The sequence below is a fragment of the Protomyctophum bolini genome (genome assembly GCF_963924005.1).
Source record: "Protomyctophum bolini genome assembly, chromosome: 1".
NCBI lineage: Eukaryota > Metazoa > Chordata > Actinopteri > Myctophiformes > Myctophidae > Protomyctophum > Protomyctophum bolini.
In genome coordinates, this window is record NC_137862.1 from 27429959 (window position 1) to 27444245 (window position 14287).

The 14287-nt window shown below is 42.4% G+C and overlaps 1 long non-coding RNA gene across 1 annotated transcript; it reads left to right on the forward strand.

Moving 5' to 3' along the window:
* Nucleotides 1-3283: 3283 nt before the first annotated feature.
* On the forward strand, nt 3284-4359 carry LOC308321905. Its single transcript, XR_013964666.1, has 3 exons — nt 3284-3312; nt 3812-3932; nt 4277-4359. It is a non-coding gene; the product is annotated as an uncharacterized lncRNA (long non-coding RNA).
* The last annotated feature ends 9928 nt before the right edge of the window (nt 4360-14287 follow it).

A 14287-nucleotide genomic window follows, 5' to 3' on the forward strand; every position in this document is an offset into this window, starting at 1 on the left:
GGTCTAAACTAATAATACTAACATTTGGGGCAGCCCCGCTGTAGAAGAGGTCCCGGAGCCCTAAGACCCTGCATGGACTGCAGCAATACGTGTTCTCAAACATTGGCTCGGGTCACGCCTATTAATAACCTTTTCATTCAAGGCACCCCTGAATTACATTGTTACTTTACTAGAATTTCGTGCGCGCTTCGCGCACACTCATCCCAGAGCTACTTCGCCACGCACTATGGGAAGAAATAAATGGCGGGAGTTGACTCCACATGTAGTAACGGATGGGTTATTGGAAATGTACCATTGTTTTGTCCTGAATATTTCCAAAGCCTAATTACTAAAGGATTGTGACTGTGGGACACACATACAGTCTGACATACAGGCTACACGTGTGCACAGTGAATAAACAATGACCTATATGCCCAGAGTTCTTAAATGAACATAGTTGGATTTTAACAGAAAGACAATGCCATAAATCAGTCAAAGTAAGTGACAGACTCAACAGTAGCACACAGCATGCAAGGCAGCGAAGCATGCATGCAAACATGTTTGTCCAGCTGAGATTTAGTGTCTCCATCTCTCTGTGGAAGAGGTTGCACATGACCTGTACGGCCACACTGAGGCGCACAAACACAAACACAGACACAAAACAACACCACGCTGTTTGTCCAGTTGACCCAAATCAACACCAATACCTAGCCTGTTTGTCCAAAACACACTATCTGCTCGCCACGTTTCTACTTCGCCACAACCTAATGTTAGTAACAAATGTAGGGGAGAGCCGCCAAGGTTGTAACGCTTCACGGTTGTAACATGGACGTTATCTCTTGATTGGTCAACGCCACCATGACGCCATCGCGTCAGTATGTGTACAGCAACGTACTCTACGTGCCCAGGAAGTTTGAAGTGTTTACCTTTGTCCTACGGGGAGTTATTGGCGAAAATCTGACTTTTTTCAAAATGCGTATAATTTTACACCTGGAGTATATGTGTGCTACATTTTTTTTCTTTGGTGTTGGTGAATAAAAATCCACATGGATGTCTTCATGCTTATGTTCTTCATTAGTTTGCATCGTGTTTAGACGGAATTCACGTTCATTCTGGTCTGTAAGCAACGGCAAAGAAAACTTGCAAAAGCGGGTCATTTGTAACATGTGTTACAAATGGTCCGCTTCCATTCAATGCCATTATATGTAATATTTACATATTTGACATATTGGCCAATATTATATGTTCTAAATTTGTATTGTATTGTGTAGTGTATTCTAAAATTAGTTTAGGGTTGTATAACATTGTACAACTCAATCAATCAAACGTTTGTTTAATCAATGTATTGCCCCATTGAAAAAAAAGAAAAGCCCAAACTGGTACACCCGATACTATTAAATATTTCCCTTATGTTTGATACATTTTCTTATCACATCCATGGTATGAAAACAATGCTAAGGAGTTGCTTCAATGAAATATAATTGCTTTAAGCTGAAAACGATATGTTTAATGGTGTTTTTTAGCGTTGTTACATTTATCATGCATGCCGTTACAATTAATCCGATATGCGCAGCAAATGTAACACTGAAACAGCGTCCACGTTCGGTTTAATAACTCCCGACCTGTTTTATCAAAATAACTTGAAGTGGTTTATGGTAGCTGACATGTGTAGGTCCGTTGCCTGAAAATATCACATGTGTAGCTAAACGGATCTGTGAGTAAAAAGATTAAACGTGCAAAATGTTACATCCTTGGCGGCTCTCCCCTATTAGTTTACTCACAGCACAGCACCGTCACTCCTGTCAGTTATTTCGTCCTAATAACTTGAAGTGGTTTATGGTAGCTGACATGTGTAGGTCCGTTGCCTGAAAATATTACATGTGTAGCTAAACGGATCTCTGAGTTAAAAAATGAAACGTGCAAAATATGTTCTAAATTTGTATTGTATTGTGTAGTGTATTCTAAAATGAGTTTAGGGTTGTATAACATGGTACAACTCAATCAATCAAACGTTTGTTTAATCAATGTATTGCCCCATTGAAAAAAAAGAAATGGCCAAACTGGTACACCCGATACTATTTAATATTTCCCTTATGTTTGATACATTTTCTTGTCACATCCATGGTATGAAAACAATGCTAAGGAGTTGCTTCAATGAAATATAATTGCTTTAAGCTGAAAACGATATGTTTAATGGTGTTTTTTAGCGTTGTTACATTTATCATGCATGCCGTTACAATTAATCCGATATGCGCAGCAAATGTAACACTGAAACAGCGTCCACGTTCGGTTTAATAACTCCCGACCTGTTGTGTGTAAGTCGCGTGGTTAAAAGGCCGTGTGTTTCTGTTGTAAGCAACTCATGTTAGATCTGCGCACACTGTACGTTGCTATGGCAAGTGGCAGCCTGTCATCAAATGCTGCTAACGTTAGCATGTGTGCTATCAGGCAAAAGCTGAGAGATGTGAAACTACTACTGGGGAAAATGTCATACAAAACACAACACCTAAATTCGGAATGTTATTGTGACCTATTGAGCACAAACAGACCATCATGATTTGCTTGCTGGACCTATAATTAATTTATTTGCATTAAATGTCCACTCTCCCATCTGCGCACACTGTACGTTGCTATGGCAAGTGGCAGCCTGTCATCAAATGCTGCTAACGTTAGCATGTGTGCTATCAGGCAAAAGCTGAGATAGATATGAAACTACTACTGGGGAAAATGTCATACAAAACACAACACCTAAAATCGGAATGTTATTGTGACCTATTGAGCACAAACAGACCATCATGATTTGCTTGCTGGACCTATAATTAATTTATTTGCATTAAATGTCCACTCTCCCATCTAAATGAGAAGCAAGATGGCTGCGACAGATTGTGAGCTGAGCTCGACGGAGCCCAAGAGGAACAGAGCTGGTGACGTATGGAGAAGCGTCTGACTGCAGGGCAGGATTGATTGATCAGGAAGTCTCTGCGAGGGGGGAGGGCATTGATCAGGAAGTATTTGCAAGGGTGGGGGCGGTCCATGGGAGCTTGTTGTTGTCCGCATGCCATGTCCGCTTATTATAAGCGACTTGTATTATTATCGTTATTTGTATTATTATTAATATTATTATTAATTTAATATGCTGCTATGCTTCTAGCTCTGCTATTTTCAAACAGTTGATGAACATTAGATTTAAATTAGCTAATCTGTTGCAATTTGTTGAGTGGCTTCTTTTCAACATTTCTGTTGCAAAATCTGGCACCACTTACAGCCTGTTTGCTGCAGTTCTTTCCACTTTCCAGACGCTTCTTGTTCTTTCTCCTCTCTCATCGAAGCAAGGTACGTAAAACCAGCAAGACAATATTAATATTATAAGTATAACTTAATATAAATGTAAACGTTCTGCAGTGCAAACTATAGCCTTATGAACAGGAGTTAATGAGTTCGTTTTTATTTTCTTTCTTGCCTGCTCGAGTAGCTTAGCCTCTTACTAACACAACAAGCAATATTCCGATTCTAACTTATGAAGCTAAACTACCATTAATACCATAAATATGAAATAAATGCTTAAACATGTAGCCAAAGTGTTAGGTTATTCAGCAACAGCTAGCATGGCTGCATACAACATACATCCCTGCTTCTGGTGACATATTATTTTAATTTGTGAGGTCTGTTAAATGATGGATCATTTTTATTAGTTTAATACTTTAAAAAGATTACTGTTATTGTTACAGCATAGGCAAATTGACAGATCTATGGCCTTTATGCCTGTCTACAGATGTAGATTATCTGCTCTGCAAATTCAGTGTAATTGTTAAAATTGTCTTGTTTCTTGCAGATGCATCGTTGCAGATGCATCGTTCCATATTGACCACCAATGAGTCTGTACAGCTCAAACAATGTACAACCTGCTGTACACTGTACCACTGCTCATATTAAAACTGCAATCGCTTTTGAAGGTATGTATAAACTTGTTTTTTATTTTTAGCATGTATGTCTGGATGTACTGTAGAGAGGAGGCATTTTCATTATCTTTCAAATTGACATTGGGACTTATTCAGACTGTTGGCCTTGGCCAGGCAGGGTGTGTTATTCATGCACTCATTTCACCCAGGTTCCATCTCTGCAACGCATGCAATTTGTGTGTTCAGTGAGTCAGTCTAGTGACTGCCAGTGGTCTATGAAGGATGGATTTCCCCTTAAGTACATTTGAAATGTAAGAACGCTTCATGAGTTGGTGCTGTGTGTGTATATTATATACTGTATATTAATTTGTCATATTGTATGTCTCCCCTCCCTCTAGATCTGCGCATCATTAGATGCTGTCTTAACTGCAGATCAGACACATCTCAGGCACACTATCATTGTCCCTGCGGTGTAAGAACACCCTTTTAAAGGCTGATGCGATGAGAAAACACCTGCCGAAGTGCAAACTCTATTCAGGTCAGCTGTCCAGCCCTCCTCAGTCTGCCAGCCCTGCGATGCACAGTGGTCAGTCTGCCAGCCCCGCGATGCACAGTGTTCAGGCGCCCAGCCCTTCTGAGCCCTCTATACCCATTCCAGATGCCAGCACTGCTCTAAAGTCATGTACCGGAAGAATCTCCGTCTTCACATAGCACGCGCACATTCAGAAACGAACAAGGACATAACTGCCATAAGCCACCTTGCAGGTGTATGTGTAGATGCTAAGAATGGCATTTCAGCTGTCCAGAGAACTGGCCATGGCTTTTCTACACCGATACATGTCCAACGGAAATGCTGGGGAGAAAAACAGAGAACACGGTGTGAATTGGATGAATGCCTGAGCTACCTGCAGTTGGCACAACGGAGTGGTCTTCCTTATGATCAGTGTGAACACATCCGTTCACTAGATTACTGTGATCGCATAGTTACTGAGGAACCTCTGGACATGTCAATCCTGGACAAAATGGTTGCTGGTTTTGGACGTATAGCTCCATATATGGGCACAAAAGGGGCCAGGTCCACAACAAACAAATCACTGGCCCCTTTTGTGCCCATATATGGAGCTGAGTGGACCTGGCCCCTTTTGTGCCCATATATGGAGCTGAGTGATTGCTGATGCAACACACTCCATATTTGGATAGCGGGACAGACAGACACACAGACAGACAGACATGATCTGCTAGGTCTCATAGTAAGTGCTCACTGCGTTTGCAACTAGCTAGCTACACCTTACAGAATCTGACTATTTTTGACTTATAGAACCAAAGACATAGGACAGACTAGTGCCTAATGTATGCTCCGTCGCACGCAAAAATAACAGACCTTCAAACTCACAATGCATATCAAATGGAAGTGTTGTGAGCTTGTAGGTTCGCTATTGTAGTAGTAAAGTATGAATGAGGCATAACACCCTGAGGTAGTGATTTTCTGAGGTGTAGGTGTATGTGATGCTTGGCTGCAGAGTGCATCCAAGCAAATGTACACAATGTTAAGGATGTTTACTTTGTAAAATGCTTTGTTATCTGGGCTGAATTTGTTCTTTTTATCAAACATTTGCAATGCGACTGTGTTGTAAACCCTTAATATAGATAACGTGGTTGTAATTGATACACATTCATTTGATTACAAAGTTGTATTCTTTAAGCAATAAAGAAAAGGATAAAAGGTTTTCACTATGTTGTGGCTCTATTGTTGTTTCCAAACACATGCAGTGTTGCAGGCTTTCTGCTTGTTTTATTGAATTGCCACTTCTCCCAGGTCCATGTACTGCTCTGGAAGTCCATGTTGGTACCTCCCAGGTGGGTGGATGCTGCTATGACACGTGTAATATGATACCATGAACTATGATAAGTGTAATAGTATAGTGTAGTGTAACGGTGTAGTAAGTGTTTATGAAGATGTAGAAACCATTTAGACGTTACTTTGAATCACAAAATATGTATTGTATACAGAGTTTCCATAATTGTGCCCACAGATTAAAGCACTGTCACACTATTCATTGGTTTATACAAGTGTTATAGTCTGACATCCAGGAGTGATCAAATGTGATAGCAGTTGCCAGTTTCAGAAGAGAAGCAGAGTGAGTATACATACTGTTTTGGGGTAATAGTCTGAATATGCAAAACCACAATACCACAGTGTCGTAGGGTTAGTGGGTTATAGCCGGGTTTAAATAGGTAACAATTATTGAAAAGAAAAAAATGTTATAATATACTGTACCACCATGTACCATAGATGGACATGACCAACATAATACACCAACAGACAGCCGGAATTGTCCTGGTCCCCATAGGCCTACTGAGTTTAGGAGGACGTAGAAACCAATTTTGACAAGACCCCAGAAGAGCAGTTAAACATCTAAGTTAACCATCTAACCTCCCCGAAAAGGCCTGTCTGTCCTGAACTCTTATCCATATTTATACATTATGGATAATTAGTATGGACTTATTTGGCTCAACTGCTGTCATACCTCACATGGTAGTGATATTGTTGGAGCGCAGAGTGAAGGTGACTGCATATCTTTTACACCTACTGCAGTAAGTGTAGGCTATATGTTACTACTCCTTAGTCCTTACTAAGTTACTACTATGACCAAACAACCTATTTATTATCCATCCAGATTGTTGAATTACTGTGGAACAAACTATTGAAGAGACTTTATTGATAGTGCCTCCTAAGAAACCAGGTGGGACCAAAAAAGGGTTGCTCAACCTTATGCCTGGAGTGCTCTCCAGTGAATGTCCAGCAGTCTGTGATTAGGGGGACACTGGGGAGGCACTGGGCAGACACTGGGGAGGCACTGGGGAGACACTGGCGAGGCACTGGGCAGACACTGGGGAGGCACTGGGGAGAAACTGCAGCCACTGGGGAGACATTGGGGAGGCACTGGGGAGACACTGCGGGGAGGCAATCAAGGGGACACTGAGGAGGCACTCAGGGTCACACTGGGGAGGCAGTAGGCACTCAGGGGACACTGGGGAGGTACTGGGGAGCCACTGGGCAGACACTGGGGAGGCACCATGGCGGACACTGGGGAGGCACTGGGCAGACACTGGGCAGACATACACACACATGATTTTTTTTTTTTGTCAGCTTGGGTACCCCCTGGCTATGCGTCGCGTACCCCTAGCCCGCAGACCCCACTTATTACACTTGTTTACAATAGGGCCCACGATTCTCCCCGTCCAAAACGGCCCAGAGACGGCCGAGATACGCCGGGGACCCCCGCGGACCCCCACCCGGGCACGGGGCCGAGTCCCTGAGGGCGGCCCGGTCGCAACGAGATTCCCCCTGTCCAAAACGGACCAGAGACGGCCGAGATACGCCGGGGACCCCGCGGACCCCCGCGGACCCCCACCCGGGCACGGGGCCGAGTCCCTAAGGGCGGCCCGGTCGCAACGAGATTCCCCCTGTCCAAAACGGACCAGAGACGGCCGAGATACGGCGGGGACCCCCGCGGACCCCCCGCGGACCCCCACCCGGGCACGGGGCTGAGTCCCTGAGGGCGGCCCGGTCGCAACGAGATTCCCCCTGTCCAAAACGGACCAGAGACGGCCGAGATACGCCGGGGACCCCCGCGGACCCCCACCCGGGCACGAGACCCACGGGGCCGAGTCCCTGAGGGCGGTCCGGTCGCAACGAGATTCGCCCCGTCCAAAACGGACCAGAGACGGCCGAGATACGCCGGGGACCCCCGCGGACCCCCACCCGGGCACGAGACCCACGGGGCCGAGTCCCTGAGGAGGGAACAAGGGAACGCCCTTTTCTGTTTCCGTTTATCTGTTTCCGTTTCCGTTTTTGTGTTTCCTCTACTCTGGTTGATGTTGACTTGCACCGCCTCCCCATAGAGTAGGGCGCCTCCCCCCCTTGCAGCTACTTCCTGATCAATGCCCTCCCCCCTCGCAGAGACTTCCTGATCAATCAATCCTGCCCTGCAGTCAGACACTCTTGGACGTATGAGGCAGGGTGTTGCCAGGTTTGCGAATTGTAAGCGAGTTGTAGTGTATGTAAGTAGCGTGGTTTAAAGGGCTTGTTTGTGGGCTTGTTGGGCTTGTTTCTGGCCGTGTTGGGGCAGCAGTGATTCCGTGTTCCGTGTAGGAAAACCTCGGGATGTGGGTGTTTGGGTGTTTGGCCCGAGAATGTGTGTATTAAACAAATGCATTGGCGGCGTGAGTGTGGAAGTGAGGCATTATTAGTGGCAATGCAAATAGTAATGTTTGTGGGCTGGTGCTGAATGTGGTCGAGCGACGCTTTTTGAGGAGATAGGCCAGGACCACTGCGAAGGCCTACGAAGGGTAAGTGTGTGACGTCACTGCCGTGTGAGTGTGTGTGGGTGTAGTGTGTAAGATGGTGTTGTGGGTGTTGCAATAGCGACGTAGCTGTTGTGGCTTTGGGTTTTTCTTCTGAGTATGGGTACCACTTCTGTCTTGTAATAAAGGATAGCATCTTTGTCATATAACGGTACGAAATATGTAAGTCTTTACCCCCCCAAAAAAAAATCACCCTCGTGTGAAGTGAGGGTCACTCTTATCATCATACATCGCCATACATCACATTCCGTGCTCAGCCAATGAAATAAAAAAAATCAAGTGTGAAGTGAGGGGCGCTAACTCAGTCTAACTCATGTTTATTAGGTGATGTAATGGTGATGTAAAACAAACGGTGCAAACACAAACATCAAACGCTATTAACAATAAAGAGACAATATGATGTAAATGACACATTATGACGTAAACTTTCTCTTAATTTACAAAAAAACATTGAACTAAAGACCTCAAAAAGTTAAGCATGGTGTTTAACTACTTCTAAGATTCCAGATTCTACAGATGTCTTCTAAATCCTGACAGTTTTCTAATAAACCTATGTTTCTATATCAGTGGTGCTCAAACTATTTCATGTCAAGGACCCCAGAAACTGCTATGTTCCTCGCTGCTCTTTGTTGTCGGGTCCGCCGGATGTTTTGGGACACTATTACTAAGTGATCACAACATTTTAATTAGGATTTTCCTGAAACGGAACGATGATCCTGGCGTGGACCAAGTTCCTCAAAGGTTCGTGAAAACATTGGCAGGGAACGTGAGTACTTTTAATTAATTTATAACGCAGTCAATGTGTTAAAAGTAATCTGAGGCACCCGTGGACTGCGTCTCTTGCGTCAAGGCTCTCACTTTGAGACTCCCGCCACTAGAGAGCAGTGGTGGAAAGTAACCAAGTACTTTTATTAAGTACAATTTTGAGGTATTTGTACTTTACTTGAGTATTTCCAATTTTTTATACTTTTACTTCTACTCCACTACATCTCAGAGCCAAAATGTGTACTTTTACTCCACTACAATTATGTAGTTACTATAGTTACTTTGGAGATTTTAATTTTGATTAGAAAACATACATTCAACCCTATACATTTCGGCCATTTGAATCTACAAGCTCAAACGTGACACATTTTCTGCTATAGATTTTGTACACATTTTGAACTTTTGAAATGGCACATTCTGCACAATGAGTGCTTTTACTTTTAGTACATTTTGATGCTGATGCTTTTGTACTTTTACTCAAGTACATTTTCAATTCCGTACTTTTACTTGTAACGAAGTAGTTCTAAATTGCAGTATTGGTATTTTTACTTAAGTAAAACAATTGAGTACTTTTTCCACCACTGCGAGAGCATCAGTACAAGGATATGCTCATGTCCTTGATCCATAATCATGTAAAGGCATTAGCATGCATGGAGAGGTCTTCATTTATCTTAGAATCATGTTTTTGAGTGCCTGATGGTAATTTGGTGGCAGGGTAGGCCCTTAATTGGCATAGAACAGTGCCTTAGGGCATTGTCACAGTCATCCTTTTAAAGTCAGAGCCAAAGCTGGTTAGGCTGTTGCATTATAGCAGTTCTAATTATCATAACGGCGAGATAGGAAATGTGTAGATTCTTCCTTTTGTTCATGTCATCACATGCAGATTCAGTTAATGTATGCATCATTTTCTCAACTGCTGATTTTGTTGTTGTTGCAGACTAATCGTAGATCGGTGCCAAATGCGCCTTGATCCTCCATCAACGTGTGACATGTGGCCAGCCATGCGGCTGGCTGCCTGTCAGCCTGTGTAAAGCGTTATTCAGATTTTCGGTAGTGAGGTGACCACCAAACTACAACATGACGTCAAGAGGCGCGAAACAAAGTGATGTGCTGAAACATGAATAATAATAATCAATCCCCAAAAACGATTATTGGAATAATTGATTATTATGACTAATCCATAATTACAATTAACATAATAACTAATCCATAATTACAATTAACATAATTACAATGTCACGAAAGATTTTACTTTTACCATACTTTTAGGTTAAATACGTTAATGTCCGTGGAATATTAACTAAGCCGCGGAATCAAGGATTGTTCTCCGCTGAATGAGGAATGTTTTTCTCCGCGGGTTCCTCGGGGGACTAATTAACTCATGCAATTGTATGATTCTGATCGTTATACAATGAAACGGATGCCTTCCCAGGTTATAGGCAAACATTTATTTAAAAATTCTATATTTTTTCCCTCCCTCCCCTGAAATCTAATATAATCATCACGATGCAACCATCTTACTTTGGGGACTGGATGATGTTTCTAATTACCCCCTACCCCTCATATGTAGACACACGCACAGTCACACAACCCCCTACATCACCTCAATTTGATGTTAAGAAAAAAAAACATGTGAAAGATTCCTGCCGAGAGTTTAGAATTATATGGACATCTAATTAAAAATATCAGCTGGAAGTAACTCTTAATTAACAGCATCCAGTATGTTTTTCTTCCAGCCTTCTCCACTGGAATCCTAATATCTTCATTTTACTGTGTGGCCATTATTCATGGTCTTACATGAAATATTGAAGACCGAGAAAGATATGGTATAATTAAGTTACAACTCATTAGTTTGCCTGTAATACTAATGTTATGGTAGTAGGAACTGACTATTATTCTGTGGTTGCGTCAACCACCTAAAACGTTGGCAGATACTAAAAAGTGGCACTAATGGACCAGTTGTCCGCCCGGTTACCCGTTCATAGTCATCGTTCACTATATGTTTGACTTGTGTGTGGGTGTGTGTCTATACGTGTGTCTGTGCGTGTGTGTGTGTGTGTGTGTGTGTGTGTGTGTGTGTGTGTGTGTGTGTGTGTGTGTGTGTGTGCGTGCGTGCGTGCGTGCGTGCAATGTGTGTCCAATGATTTGATGACCAGCAGTGGTTTCCTATGGTGACACAAAGAGTCTCCGTCGTGTCTCCTACCGGAAGCGCAACCTCTGCAAGGCTTCATGGGGTGTGTAATTGATAGTAGTACTGTAGAAGTATCTTTTTGGAGCGAATTGCTCCTTCAAGTACCAAAAGTAAAAGTACTCATTTTGAACAAGGTCACATGTCACAGGTTTTAAATGGAGTTGGAACAGATGTTCAGGAGGTGGAGGGACCAGATGTTGTTTTTGGCAGCAAATTTTGATTTCAGTTTTAGTCATAGTCTCTTCAATAGTTTTATTTTAGTCACCTGGAATGTTTTAGTGTTAGTCTAGTTTTAGTCGACTAAATATAAGATTTTAGTCGACTAAATCTACAGTTGATTTAGTCGACTAAAATGTATTTTGGCGGGCCTTGATAGTGACTTGGATTTTATATTTGGATCTCTTGTCCACTAGTCCCTTCCTAACATTTTAGTCTAGTTTTTATTTGTTGACGTAATTGTCAGTATGTTGTATATTTACTTGCGCAAGCAGAGCGCGCAAGTAATAATTTCGCCCGGTCTCTTCAACGTGACAGCCGTCAACCTTTTTATTTGGGTATGCAAGAAAAACAGCAAATCTGTGCCTGGTTTGCTGGGACCAGATTACACAGATGACCATTTTTCTTACAATTTACAATTTACAATTTAGGCATTTAGCAGACGCTCTTAATCCAGAGCGACTTACATTAAGCAAGAACAAAAAAGCATGGGTATACATCACATAAAAACATTTATCATGAAACATGCGTAAGCTAAGAAAGTAACAGTGGAATATCTATAATGAAACTATACATATAAGCTATGCATCTATACTACTATGCTATACATATGTACTATGACGTGCTATGACAATAGCACATACAATGCACTTATGCTGTCTACATAACATGCTATAAGTCTGTATCAAATGCTATCTAAGTCTACAGAATTGCTATCTAAGGGGGTGGGGTAAGTGCTATGGGCCATGATGGAGTCTGAAAAGGTGGGTTTTCAGACTACGGCGGAAGATTGGGAGTGATGCTGCAGTTCTGACTGCAATGGGAAGTGCATTCCACAGTTTTGGAGCCAGAAGGGAGAAGAGTTTGGGACGTGTGGAGTGTTGTCCCGGCGTTTTTAGTGAGGGTACTTCCAGCTTCCAACTTCCAGCTTCCCTTACGTCATCATTGAGAGCTAGTCATACATATACACACCACGTACTCTGGTCCCAGCTCTCAATGATGACGTAAGAAAATAGTCATCTGTGTAATCTGGTCCCAGCAAACCAGGCACAGATTTGCTGTTTTTCTTGCATACCCCAAAAAATGGTTGACGGCTGTCACTTTTTGGCACAAAGTAACCACAGTATACTGCTAATCAAATTACAACTACATACTCTATATAGTATATGTATATGTATACGTATGTCTACCAGAGTACGTGGTGTGTATATGTATGACTAGCTCTCAATGATGACGTAAGAAAAATGGTCATCTGTGTAATCTGGTCCCAGCAAACCAGGCACAGATTTGCTGTTTTTCTTGCATACCCAAAGAAATGGTTGACGGCTGTCACTTTTTGGCACAAAGTAAACACAGTATACTGCTAATCAAATTACAACTACATACTCTATATAGTGTGTATATATATATATGTATACGTATGTATACCAGAGTACGTGGTGTGTATATGTATGACTAGCTCTCAATGATGACGTAAGAAAAATGGTCATCTGTGTAATCTGGTCCCAGCAAACCAGGCACAGATTTGCTGTTTTTCTTGCATACCCAAAAAAATGGTTGACGGCTGTCACTTTTTGGCACAAAGTAACCACAGTATACTGCTAATCAAATTACAACTACATACTCTATATAGTATATGTATATGTATACGTATGTCTAGTCATTAGTCATTGCTGGGACGGTGCATAAGCATCGAAAAGGCTGGGACGGTGCATAGGGCGCAAAGTAAATACAGTATACCGCTAATCAACTTACAAATGACATATACATAGAGGCAGAAACTGAGATTTGACAGTTTGTAGCAGTTTGTAGCGGTCGAAAGTACTTGCGCACTCTGCTTGCGCACTAGTAGGCCATTTATATCCTACTAGTGTGCAACAAGCAAGTATGGACTCGACAGAGTGCAGTTCTAGTTAGTCTTAGTTTTAGTCATCATAGCTTAGTTTCCATTTAGTTTTCGTCAGTGAAATCAACACTGGGAGGAACACACCTATACCCGTCCAATACCACCCATAATCCTCCATGCTTCACCCGCCTCGCTGCATCGCACACAAGACACTTTCCTACAGGCTTCTTGCGTCCCACCTCCACCTCATTCACCCCCATATTAGCTCCTCCCCCTGCTCCCCTCAAAGGAGACTTATACCGGCACTAGAAAACCTATTCATTCATCGCTAAAGTGGAACAAACGATTAAAACAAAACTCTCTTTTCTCTCCTATATACTCTCTCTCCCATGTATCAGGATCCTGCTGGGGGTGATTGTCCATGCACGCCGCAAGAAGACCGCCATAATACGACCTCACTCCACAAAGACTCCAGGATCGGCGATACCCCGGAACTATACACCCCCATTTCTTTCATTCATTCATTCATTCATTCATTCATTCATTCATTCATTCATTCATTCATTCATTCATTCATTCATGTCAATAAAATCCTTAAACCCTTAAAATGGTGTGTTTCTTCCAACTAGTGAATATTTATAAAAATCCTTTGAAAATAGCCGATCAAGCTCAAATTGCCAAAGTGGGCCTATAATATTATTGTAACAATAATCAAAATCTACAAAGTAAGTTGCAGTTCCAAAATGTTTTTTTTTTTTAGCTCCGATATAGGAAAAAAAGAATCAGTGTCAGAAGTTCACTAAGTATCTGCACAGTGCCTGTCTATAACTTATGCAAAACACAAGTGTTGCATAATGATATCCAGTTTTGGACTGAAGAGGGGTAAATTAAAGGATGTCGGAGCCATGGAAGGAACCATAGCTGAGCTGCAGCGCCAGAGGCAGTTTGAGGCGGTAGAGGAAAGCTGTGCACGGTTCCAAACATCCAAGTCTGCATGTGTGTATACAGTGGTGTGAGCCCTTT